Source organism: Mustela nivalis (assembly GCF_964662115.1).
Source record: "Mustela nivalis genome assembly, contig: HAP1_SCAFFOLD_1134, whole genome shotgun sequence".
Lineage (NCBI taxonomy): Eukaryota > Metazoa > Chordata > Mammalia > Carnivora > Mustelidae > Mustela > Mustela nivalis.
Window position 1 is genome coordinate 170940 of NW_028135530.1, and position 13763 is coordinate 184702.

The window sequence follows — 13763 nt, forward strand, 5'->3', positions numbered from 1 at the left end:
GAACATTCAGGATAAATATGATCTGTTTGAATTCCTGGTTTCTCATTAGGACAGTTTCTTAGGCTTCACTGGCAGAAGAAAAGGGTTTTGATAATCCAGGGTAAATCCTGACAAAAGCAAAGCACGGTATCTATGAAAAACTAACCCCTCAGAGGAGAACAACAGATAAAGGGCCAGGCCTACCTGACCCTGCAGGATAGGTAAGGTTAGTCTGGCAACAGGGGTATTTGGGAACTGCCCATCTCCTGCTAGAAGAGCTAGAGAAGACCCCTTCCGGAGAGACCACCAAGAGAGGAGAGCAGTAGGTGCTAATGATGAAGAATATTTTAATCAGGGGCGCCTGGGTGGCTCAGTGGATTAAGCCTCTGCCTTCGGCTCGGGCCATGATCTCAGTGTCCTGGGATTGAGCCCCACATCGGGTTCTTTGCTCAGCAGGAGCCTGCTTTTCTATCTCTCTCTGCCTGACTCTCCGCCTACTTGTGATTTCTCTCTCTGTCAAATAAATTACAGAAAATCTTAAAAAAAAAAAAAGAATATTTTAATCAGCAGAGATGGTCAAAATGACAAAGTTCCATGATCAGAGTAAACATATGGGATTTAAAAATAAAAAATAAAAAAATTTTTTGAAAGGCCTTTTTTTTTAAAGGATTTTAAACAAAAGACCTTTTTAAGAGACAGTTGGCTGTTTAAACCAAAAGTACAACTCACTGAGAGAATCGCCACATTATTTATTGGGGTAGAAAGGACCTGGAATGTAGAAAGACCCATTCTGCAAAGGAAAAAATAGAATCACTAACAGGCCTCATGCCTTGCACAGCCAGTGGCTAGAATACCTACCCCATCATACCCTGTGCTAGAAGGCCACTAGAACCATTTCAACTATGTTAGTTTTTCTTGGAAGCCAACAAGTGTTTGCCCAGTTAAGAGCACGGTAACAATCAGTCACGTTATGTTATAATGATTGTTGATATCTTTAAAAGCCTTGTCAAGTTCCTTTTTGAGTAACCCTCACCCCACCCTTAGAGAAATTTATCTGTGGTTCACCTCTTTGAAGTACCTCATTGTTGTTCCACATTTACCATAGCCGAAAAACAAACAAACAAACAAAAAAAGCTTTTTATTAACAAAGTGTTCAGAAGGGGGCGCCACTGTAAACAATGAGAGTTTTCGCTGCCGGGACAATTTTGTTGCAGAAACAGCTGAAAGCAATCAGGTCAGACAGAGCCAAGGGCTAGAGGCATTTTTAAAATGACAAAAACCGAACCAAATCTAACCAAAACAAAAATCAAAACCAATGGCCAAGATTTCAAGTTTGCTACTAAAGGTATGACATTCTCCTAAGACATGCGAGTGACTTGATCACTTTATTTATATATTTTTATTTGAAGAAGAAGGAACTATTAGATGCAGCAAATCCACGTTGGTTAAAAATTACCAGATATGGGGGCTCCTGGGTGGCTCAGTGGCTTAGGCCTCTGCCTTCGGCTCAGGTCATGATTTCAGGGTCCTGGGATGGAGCCCCACATCGGGCTCTCTGCTCAGCGGGGAGCCTGCTTCCCCCCTCTCTCTCTGCCTCCCTCTCTACCTACTTGTGATCTGTCAAATCGGTAAATAAGATCTTTAAATAAAGAATTACTGGATGTGAAATACATTGAGGGTATGGAAAGGAAAATGATTTCACCTGATCTGACTTGGAAGTGGTTGAAGCCTGAATTAAAGTGCTACAAAAAGAGTAGAGACCTGGGAAATGTATGGGGTAAAAATCCCTAGAAAAACAGCAATAAAAACTGGCTATTCTTTATTGACCAGATCCTGCGATAGGCAAAGAAGAGCTGGTTTTAGCCAGAGGATGATCTCCGTTTGTCTTCATGATCTGGCATTTCCTGCAAGCCAGGCATGGGGCTCTGCACTAGAGCTGCAAATGCTGGGTCCATCATTGTCCCTTTTCTCTTCTCAGGGGGACAATGGGCATGTCCATGATGCAGTGTGACAGGCTTTATCACAGGGAGATAATAGACTGCCAAGGGTAGGTGGGAGCTGGGAAAAGCCACTTAGGAACAGATTTTCAAGGGAGGTGATAGACAAGGGCAAAGCGAAGAATGAGGATGAGTGTGTCAAGTTTCAGAGTGCCAGGAGGCAGCACAGTGCATTCGGGAAACTACAGCAAGTTCATGACAACCGACAGCTGATCTGGCAGCATCACCTGGGGATGGAGGCTGAGCCCCGGGGTTAACACTGGGGGTGAGAAGGTTTGTATACTATGGCGAGGAGGTGAGGTACTACACTGTGGGGGCACAGGGAGCTACCGGAGGATTTCAAATATCAGAATCGTAACCACAATAGAGTATTTCATTGCATCCTAGCTTTCATCAAGTGTAAGATGCACTATAGTTTATGTTCGACTAAGAAAGAGAAATGCTGTCAGTTAAAGTAGGATATGTCATCAAGTGCAAGGTGAGTGCCACCTTTAGAGATATTAAAATGGGGGGGGGGACAAATCTTAGAACAAGTAAATTGTGGTAGTAGAATAATTAAGAAAGATCCAACACTTGGATCAACTAAAGAAGTGATTATTGCTTACCATGTGCCCCAAACTATATTAAGTCCTAGAACAAGAGACGTGCTCATCTTGATGCCTTGCAGCTGTTAGACCCAAGGTACAGAGGGCAGTAGCCAACGACCAGCAGGCCCCAAGTGCCATGTGCAGACTCTAAGAGCAACTGCCTTTGAAAGAGAAAACGGTTGACAGTGGGCTTTCTGAGGTAGAGAATTACTAGCTGGGAAAGTAGTAAAATTGACACAGAATCGGAATTGATGCCCCTACATGACAGAGTTGGTGAAACTTCCCTTCTCAGAGATCTTGAGGCACCTCAGAAATGAATTTTTCATTTTGGACAGAACATTCAGGATAAATATGATCTGTTTGAATTCCTGGTTTCTCATTAGGACAGTTTCTTAGGCTTCACTGGCAGAAGAAAAGGGTTTTGATAATCCAGGGTAAATCCTGACAAAAGCAAAGCACGGTATCTATGAAAAACTAACCCCTCAGAGGAGAACAACAGATAAAGGGCCAGGCCTACCTGACCCTGCAGGATAGGTAAGGTTAGTCTGGCAACAGGGGTATTTGGGAACTGCCCATCTCCTGCTAGAAGAGCTAGAGAAGACCCCTTCCGGAGAGACCACCAAGAGAGGAGAGCAGTAGGTGCTAATGATGAAGAATATTTTAATCAGGGGCGCCTGGGTGGCTCAGTGGATTAAGCCTCTGCCTTCGGCTCGGGCCATGATCTCAGTGTCCTGGGATTGAGCCCCACATCGGGTTCTTTGCTCAGCAGGAGCCTGCTTTTCTATCTCTCTCTGCCTGACTCTCCGCCTACTTGTGATTTCTCTCTCTGTCAAATAAATTACAGAAAATCTTAAAAAAAAAAAAAGAATATTTTAATCAGCAGAGATGGTCAAAATGACAAAGTTCCATGATCAGAGTAAATATATGGGATTTAAAAATAAAAAATAAAAAAATTTTTTTGAAAGGACTTTTTTTTAAAGGAATTTAAACAAAAGACCTTTTTAAGAGACAGTTGGCTGTTTAAACCAAAATACAACTCACTGAGAGAATCGCCACATTATTTATTGGGGTAGAAAGGACCTGGAATGTAGAAAGACCCATTCTGCAGAGGAAAAAATAGAATCACTAACAGGCCTCATGCCTTGCACAGCCAGTGGCTAGAATACCTACCCCATCATACCCTGTGCTAGAAGGCCACTAGAACCATTTCAACTATGTTAGTTTTTCTTGGAAGCCAACAAGTGTTTGCCCAGTTAAGAGCGCGGTAACAATCAGTCACGTTATGTTATAATGATTGTCGATATCTTTAAAAGCCTTGTCAAGTTCCTATTTGAGTAACCCTCACCCCACCCTTAGAGAAATTTATCTGTGGTTCACCTCTTTGAAGTACCTCATTGTTGTTCCACATTTACCATAGCCGAAAAACAAACAAACAAACAAAAAAAGCTTTTTATTAACAAAGTGTTCAGAAGGGGGCGCCACTGTAAACAATGAGAGTTTTCGCTGCCGGGACAATTTTGTTGCAGAAACAGCTGAAAGCAATCAGGTCAGACAGAGCCAAGGGCTAGAGGCATTTTTAAAATGACAAAAACCGAACCAAATCTAACCAAAACAAAAATCAAAACCAATGGCCAAGATTTCAAGTTTGCTACTAAAGGTATGACATTCTCCTAAGACATGCGAGTGACTTGATCACTTTATTTATATATTTTTATTTGAAGAAGAAGGAACTATTAGATGCAGCAAATCCACGTTGGTTAAAAATTACCAGATATGGGGGCTCCTGGGTGGCTCAGTGGTTTAGGCCTCTGCCTTCGGCTCAGGTCATGATTTCAGGGTCCTGGGATGGAGCCCCACATCGGGCTCTCTGCTCAGCGGGGAGCCTGCTTCCCCCCTCTCTCTCTGCCTCCCTCTCTACCTACTTGTGATCTGTCAAATCGGTAAATAAGATCTTTAAATAAAGAATTACTGGATGTGAAATACATCGAGGGTATGGGAAGGAAAATGATTTCACCTGATCTGACTTGGAAGTGGTTGAAGCCTGAATTAAAGTGCTACAAAAAGAGTAGAGACCTGGGAAATGTATGGGGTAAAAATCCCTAGAAAAACAGCAATAAAAACTGGCTATTCTTTATTGACCAGATCCTGCGATAGGCAAAGAAGAGCTGGTTTTAGCCAGAGGATGATCTCCGTTTGTCTTCATGATCTGGCATTTCCTGCAAGCCAGGCATGGGGCTCTGCACTAGAGCTGCAAATGCTGGGTCCCTCATTGTCCCTTTTTTTCTTCTCAGGGGGACAATGGGCATGTCCATGATGCAGTGTGACAGGCTTTACCACAGGGAGATAATAGACTGCCAAGGGTAGGTGGGAGCTGGGAAAAGCCACTTAGGAACAGATTTTCAAGGGAGGTGATAGACAAGGGCAAAGCGAAGAATGAGGATGAGTGTGTCAAGTTTCAGAGTGCCAGGAGGCAGCACAGTGCATTCGGGAAACTACAGCAAGTTCATGACAACCGACAGCTGATCTGGCAGCATCACCTGGGGATGGAGGCTGAGCCCCGGGGTTAACACTGGGGGTGAGAAGGTTTGTATACTATGGCGAGGAGGTGAGGTACTACACTGTGGGGGCACAGGGAGCTACCGGAGGATTTCAAATATCAGAATCGTAACCATAATAGAGTATTTCATTGCATCCTAGCTTTCATCAAGTGTAAGATGCACTATAGTTTATGTTCGACTAAGAAAGAGAAATGCTGTCAGTTAAAGTAGGATATGTCATCAAGTGCAAGGTGAGTGCCACCTTTAGAGATATTAAAATGGGGGGGGACAAATCTTAGAACAAGTAAATTGTGGTAGTAGAATAATTAAGAAAGATCCAACACTTGGATCAACTAAAGAAGTGATTATTGCTTACCATGTGCCCCAAACTATATTAAGTCCTAGAACAAGAGACATGCTCATCTTGAAGCCTTGCAGCTGTTAGACCCAAGGTACAGAGGGCAGTAGCCAACGACCAGCAGGCCCCAAGTGCCATGTGCAGACTCTAAGAGCAACTGCCTTTGAAAGAGAAAACGGTTGACAGTGGGCTTTCTGAGGTAGAGAATTACTAGCTGGGAAAGTAGTAAAATTGACACAGAATCGGAATTGATGCCCCTACATGACAGAGTTGGTGAAACTTCCCTTCTCAGAGATCTTGAGGCACCTCAGAAATGAATTTTTTATTTTGGACAGAACATTCAGGATAAATATGATCTGTTTGAATTCCTGGTTTCTCATTAGGACAGTTTCTTAGGCTTCACTGGCAGAAGAAAAGGGTTTTGATAATCCAGGGTAAATCCTGACAAAAGCAAAGCACTGTATCTATGAAATACTAACCCCTCAGAGGAGAACAACAGAAAAAGGACCAAGCCTACCTGACCCTGCAGGATAGTTAAGGTTAGTCTGGCAACAGGGGTATTTGGGAATTGCCCATCTTCTGCTAGAAGAGCTAGAGAAGACCCCTTCCGGAGAGACCATCAAGAGAGGAGAGCAGTAGGTGCTAATGATGAAGAATATTTTAATCAGGGGCGCCTGGGTGGCTCAGTGGATTAAGCCTCTGCCTTCGGCTCGGGCCATGATCTCAGTGTCCTGGGATTGAGCCCCACATCGGGCTCTTTGCTCAGCAGGAGCCTGCTTTTCTATCTCTCTCTGCCTGACTCTCCGCCTACTTGTGATTTCTCTCTCTGTCAAATAAATTACAGAAAATCTTAAAAAAAAAAAAAGAATATTTTAATCAGCAGAGATGGTCAAAATGACAAAGTTCCATGATCAGAGTAAACATATGGGATTTAAAAATAAAAAATAAAAAAATTTTTTGAAAGGACTTTTTTTTTAAAGGAATTTAAACAAAAGACCTTTTTAAGAGACAGTTGGCTGTTTAAACCAAAAGTACAACTCACTGAGAGAATCGCCGCATTATTTATTGGGGTAGAAAGGTCCTGGAATGTAGAAAGACCCATTCTGCAGAGGAAAAAATAGAATCACTAACAGGCCTCATGCCTTGCACAGCCAGTGGCTAGAATACCTACCCCATCATACCCTGTGCTAGAAGGCCACTAGAACCATTTAAACTATGTTAGTTTTTCTTGGAAGCCAACAAGTGTTTGCCCAGTTAAGAGCACGGTAACAATCATTCACGTTATGTTATAATGATTGTCGATATCTTTAAAAGCCTTGTCAAGTTCCTTTTTGAGTAACACTCACCCCACCCTTAGAGAAATTTATCTGTGGTTCACTTCTTTGAAATACCTCATTGTTGTTCCACATTTACCATAGCCGAAAAACAAACAAACAAACAAAAAGCTTTTTATTAACAAAGTGTTCAGAAGGGGGCGCCACTGTAAACAATGAGAGTTTTCGCTGCCGGGACAATTTTGTTGCAGAAACAGCTGAAAGCAATCAGGTCAGACGGAGCCAAGGGCTGGAGGGATTTTTAAAACGACAAAAAAATAAACCAAATCTAACCATAACAAAAATCAAAACCAATGGCAAAGATTTCAAGTTTGCTACTAAAGGTATGACATTCTCCTAAGACATGCGAGTGACTTGATCACTTTATTTATATATTTATATTTGAAGAAGAAGGAACTATTTGATGCAGCAAATCCACGTTGGTTAAAAATTACCAGATATGGGGGCTCCTGGGTGGCTCAGTGGTTTAGGCCTCTGCCTTCGGCTCAGGTCATGATTTCAGGGTCCTGGGATGGAGCCCCACATCGGGCTCTCTGCTCAGCGGGGAGCCTGCTTCCCCCCTCTCTCTCTGCCTCCCTCTCTACCTACTTGTGATCTGTCTGTCAAATGGGTCAATAAGATCTTTAAATAAAGAATTACTAGATGTGAAATACATCGAGGGTATGGGAAGGAAAATGATTTCACCTGATCTGACTAGGAAGTGGTTGAAGCCTGAATTAAAGTGCTACAAAAAGAGTAGAGACCTGGGAAATATATGGGGTAAAAATCCCTAGAAAAACAGCAATAATAACTGGCTGCTCTTTATTGACCAGATCCTGCGATAGGCAAAGAAGAGCTGGTTTTAGCCAGAGGATGATCTCCGTTTGTCTTCATGATCTGGCATTTCCTGCCAGCCAGGCATGGGGCTCTGCACTAGAGCTGCAAATGCTGGGTCCCTCATTGTCCCTTTTCTCTTCTCAGGGGGACAACGGGCATGTCCATGATGCAGTGTGACAGGCTTTACCAAAGGGAGATAATAGACTGCCAAGGGTAGGTGGGAGCTGGGAAAAGCCACTTAGGAACAGATTTTCAAGGGAGGTGATAGACAAGGGCAAAGCGAAAAATGAGGATGAGTGTGTCAAGTTTCAAAGTGCCAGGAGGCAGCACAGTGCATTCGGGAATCTACAGCAAGTCCATGACAACCGACAGCTGATCTGGCAGCATCACCTGGGGATGGAGGCTGAGCCCCGGGGTTAACACTGGGGGTGAGAAGGTTTGTATACTATGGCGAGAAGGTGAGGTACTACACTGTGGGGGCACAGGGAGCTAACGGAGGATTTCAAATATCAGAATCGTAACCATAATAGAGTATTTCATTGCATCCTAGCTTTCATCAAGTGTAAGATGCACTATAGTTTATGTTCGACTAAGAAAGAGAAATGCTGTCAGTTAAAGTAGGATATGTCATCAAGTGCAAGGTGAGTGCCACCTTAAGAGATATTAAAATGGGGGGGGGGCGACAAATCTTAGAACAAGTAAATTGTGGTAATAGAATAATTAAGAAAGATCCAACACTTGGATCAACTAAAGAAGTGATTATTGCTTACCAATGCCCCAAACTATATTAATTCCTAGAACAAGAGACGTGCTCATCTTGATGCCCCGCAGCTGTTAGACCCAAGGTACAAAGGGCAGTAGCCAATGACCAGCAGGCCCCAAGTGCCATGTGCAGACTCTAAGAGCAACTGCCTTTGAAAGAGGAAACGGTTGAGAGTGGGCTTTCTGATGTAGAGAATTACTAGCTGGGAAAGTAGGACAATTGACACAGAATCGGAATTGATGCCCCTACATGACAGAGTTGGTGAAACTTCCCTTCTCAGAGGTCTTGAGGCTCCTCTGAAATGAATTTTTCATTTTGGACAGAACATTCAGGATAAATATGATCTGTTTGAGTTCCTGGTTCTCTCATTAGGACTGTTTCTTAGGCTTCACTGGCGCAAGAAAAGGGTTTTGATAATCCAGGTAAATCCTGACAAAAGCAAAGCACGGGATCTATGAAAATCTAACCACTCAGAGGAGAACAACAGATAAAGGGCCAGGCCGACCTGACCCTGCAGGATAGGTAAGGCTGGTCTGGCAACAGGTGTAGAGGGGAAGTGCCCATCTCCTGCTAGAAGAGCTAGAGAAGACCCCTTCCGGAGAGACCACCAGGAGAGGAGAGCAGTAGGTGCTGATGTTGAAGAATATTTTAATCAGCAGGGAAGGTCAAAATGACAAAGTTCCACGATCAGAGTAAACATATGGGATAAAAAATAAAAAATAAAGAAAAAAGATTTTTTTGAAAGGACTTTTTTTTTAAAGGAATTTAAACAAAAGTCCTTTTAAAGAGACAGTTGGCTGTTTAAACCAATAGTACGACTCACTGAGAGAATCGCCAAATTATTTATTGGGGTAGAAAGGACCTGGAATATAGAAAGACCTATTCAGCAGAGGAAAAAATAGAATCACTAACAGGCCTCATGCCTTGCACAGCCAGTGGCTAGAATCCCAGCCTCATGAGACCCTATGCTACAAGGCCGCTAGAACCATCTGAACTATGTTAGTCTTTCTTGGAAGCCAACAAGTGTTTGCCCCGTTAAGAGCGCGGTAACAATCAGTCACGTTATGTTATAATGATTGTCGATATCTTTAAAAGCCTTCTCAAGTTCCTTTTTGAGTAACCCTCACCCCACCCTTAGAGAAATTTATCTGTGGTTCACCTTTTTGAAATACCTCATTGTTGTTCCACATTTACCATTTCCGAAAAAAAAAAAAAAAAAGCTTTTTATTAACAAAGTGTTCAGAAGGGGGCGCCACTGTAAACAATGAGAGTTTTCGCTGCCGGGACAATTTTGTTGCAGAAACAGCTGAAAGCAATCGGGTCAGACAGAGCCAAGGGCTGGAGGGATTTTTAAAATGACAAAAACCGAACCAAATCTACCAAAACAAAAATCAAAACCAATGGCCAAGATTTCAAGTTTGCTACTAAAGGTATGACATTCTCCTAAGACATGCGAGTGACTTGATAAATATATTTATATATTTATATTTGAAGAAGAAGGAACTATTTGATGCAGCAAATCCACGTTGGTTAAAAATTACCAGATATGGGGGCTCCTGGGTGGCTCAGTGGTTTAGGCCTCTGCCTTCGGCTCAGGTCATGATTTCAGGGTCCTGGGATGGAGCCCCACATCGGGCTCTCTGCACAGCGGGGAGCCTGCTTCCCCCCTCTCTCTCTGCCTCCCTCTCTACCTACTTGTGATCTGTCAAATCGGTAAATAAGATCTTTAAATAAAGAATTACTGGATGTGAAATACATCGAGGGTATGGGAAGGAAAATGATTTCACCTGATCTGACTTGGAAGTGGTTGAAGCCTGAATTAAAGTGCTACAAAAAGAGTAGAGACCTGGGAAATGTATGGGGTAAAAATCCCTAGAAAAACAGCAATAAAAACTGGCTATTCTTTATTGACCAGATCCTGCGATAGGCAAAGAAGAGCTGGTTTTAGCCAGAGGATGATCTCCGTTTGTCTTCATGATCTGGCATTTCCTGCCAGCCAGGCATGGGGCTCTGCACTAGAGCTGCAAATGCTGGGTCCCTCATTGTCCCTTTTCTCTTCTCAGGGGGACAATGGGCATGTCCATGATGCAGTGTGACAGGCTTTACCACAGGGAGATAATAGACTGCCAAGGGTAGGTGGGAGATGGAAAAAGCCACTTAGGAACAGATTTTCAAGGGAGGTGATAGACAAGGGCAAAGCGAAGAATGAGGATGAGTGTGTCAAGTTTCAGAGTGCCAGGAGGCAGCACAGTGCATTCGGGAAACTACAGCAAGTTCATGACAACCGACAGCTGATCTGGCAGCATCACCTGGGGATGGAGGCTGAGACCCGGGGTTAACACTGGGGGTGAGAAGGTTTGTATACTATGGCGAGGAGGTGAGGTACTACACTGTGGGGGCACAGGGAGCTACCGGAGGATTTCAAATATCAGAATCGTAACCATAATAGAGTATTTCATTGCATCCTAGCTTTCATCAAGTGTAAGATGCACTATAGTTTATGTTCGACTAAGAAAGAGAAATGCTGTCAGTTAAAGTAGGATATGTCATCAAGTGCAAGTTGAGTCCCACCTTTAGAGATATTAAAATGGGGGGGGGGGACAAATCTTAGAACAAGTAAATTGTGGTAGTAGAATAATTAAGAAAGATCCAACACTTGGATCAACTAAAGAAGTGATTATTGCTTACCATGTGCCCCAAACTATATTAAGTCCTAGAACAAGAGACGTGCTCATCTTGATGCCTTGCAGCTGTTAGACCCAAGGTACAGAGGGCAGTAGCCAACGACCAGCAGGCCCCAAGTGCCATGTGCAGACTCTAAGAGCAACTGCCTTTGAAAGAGAAAACGGTTGACAGAGGGCTTTCTGAGGTAGAGAATTACTAGCTGGGAAAGTAGTAAAATTGACACAGAATCGGAATTGATGCCCCTACATGACAGAGTTGGTGAAACTTCCCTTCTCAGAGATCTTGAGGCACCTCAGAAATGAATTTTTCATTTTGGACAGAACATTCAGGATAAATATGATCTGTTTGAATTCCTGGTTTCTCATTAGGACAGTTTCTTAGGCTTCACTGGCAGAAGAAAAGGGTTTTGATAATCCAGGGTAAATCCTGACAAAAGCAAAGCACTGTATCTATGAAATACTAACCCCTCAGAGGAGAACAACAGAAAAAGGGCCAAGCCTACCTGACCCTGCAGGATAGTTAAGGTTAGTCTGGCAACAGGGGTATTTGGGAATTGCCCATCTTCTGCTAGAAGAGCTAGAGAAGACCCCTTCCGGAGAGACCATCAAGAGAGGAGAGCAGTAGGTGCTAATGATGAAGAATATTTTAATCAGGGGCGCCTGGGTGGCTCAGTGGATTAAGCCTCTGCCTTCGGCTCGGGCCATGATCTCAGTGTCCTGGGATTGAGCCCCGCATCGGGCTCTTTGTTCAGCAGGAGCCTGCTTTTCTATCTCTCTCTGCCTGACTCTCCGCCTACTTGTGATTTCTCTCTCTGTCAAATAAATTACAGAAAATCTTAAAGAAAAAAAAGAATATTTTAATCAGCAGAGATGGTCAAAAGGACAAAGTTCCATGATCAGAGTAAACATATGGGATTTAAAAATAAAAAATAAAAAAATTTTTTTGAAAGGACTTTTTTTTTAAAGGAATTTAAACAAAAGACCTTTTTAAGAGACAGTTGGCTGTTTAAACCAAAAGTACAACTCACTGAGAGAATCGCCGCATTATTTATTGGGGTAGAAAGGTCCTGGAATGTAGAAAGACCCATTCTGCAAAGGAAAAAATAGAATCACTAACAGGCCTCATGCCTTGCACAGCCAGTGGCTAGAATACCTACCCCATCATACCCTGTGCTAGAAGGCCACTAGAACCATTTCAACTATGTTAGTTTTTATTGGAAGCCAACAAGTGTTTGCCCAGTTAAGAGCACGGTAACAATCATTCACGTTATGTTATAATGATTGTCGATATCTTTAAAAGCCTTGTCAAGTTCCTTTTTGAGTAACACTCACCCCACCCTTAGAGAAATTTATCTGTGGTTCACTTCTTTGAAATACCTCATTGTTGTTCCACATTTACCATAGCCGAAAAACAAACAAACAAACAAAAAGCTTTTTATTAACAAAGTGTTCAGAAGGGGGCGCCACTGTAAACAATGAGAGTTTTCGCTGCCGGGACAATTTTGTTGCAGAAACAGCTGAAAGCAATCAGGTCAGACGGAGCCAAGGGCTGGAGGGATTTTTAAAACGACAAAAAAATAAACCAAATCTAACCATAACAAAAATCAAAACCAATGGCCAAGATTTCAAGTTTGCTACTAAAGGTATGACATTCTCCTAAGACATGCGAGTGACTTGATCACTTTATTTATATATTTTTATTTGAAGAAGAAGGAACTATTTGATGCAGCAAATCCACGTTGGTTAAAAATTACCAGATATGGGGGCTCCTGGGTGGCTCAGTGGTTTAGGCCTCTGCCTTCGGCTCAAGTCATGATTTCAGGATCCTGGGATAGAGCCCCACATTGGGATCTCTGCTCAGCGGGGAGCCTGCTTCCCCCCTCTCTCTCTGCCTCCCTCTCTACCTACTTGTGATCTGTCTGTCAAATGGGTCAATAAGATCTTTAAATAAAGAATTACTAGATGGGAAATACATCGAGGGTATGGGAAGGAAAATGATTTCACCTGATCTGACTAGGAAGTGGTTGAAGCCTGAATTAAAGTGCTACAAAAAGAGTAGAGACCTGGGAAATGTATGGGGTAAAAATCCCTAGAAAAACAGCAATAATAACTGGCTGCTCTTTATTGACCAGATCCTGCGATAGGCAAAGAAGAGCTGGTTTTAGCCAGAGGATGAACTCCGTTTGTCTTCATGATCTGGCATTTCCTGCCAGCCAGGCATGGGGCTCTGCACTAGAGCTGCAAATGCTGGGTCCCTCATTGTCCCTTTTCTCTTCTCAGGGGGACAACGGGCATGTCCATGATGCAGTGTGACAGGCTTTACCACAGGGAGATAATAGACTGCCAAGGGTAGGTGGGAGCTGGGAAAAGCCACTTAGGAACAGATTTTCAGGGGAGGTGATAGACAAGGGCAAAGCGAAAATGAGGATGAGTGTGTCAAGTTTCAGAGTGCCAGGAGGCAGCACAGTGCATTCGGGAAACTACAGCAAGTTCATGACAACCGACAGCTGATCTGGCAGCATCACCTGGGGATGGAGGCTGAGCCCCGGGGTTAACACTGGGGGTGAGAAGGTTTGTATACTATGGCGAGGAGGTGAGGTACTACACTGTGGGGGCACAGGGAGCTACCGGCGGATTTCAAATATCAGAATCGTAACCACAATAGAGTATTTCATTGCATCCTAGCTTTCATCAAGTGTAAGATGCAC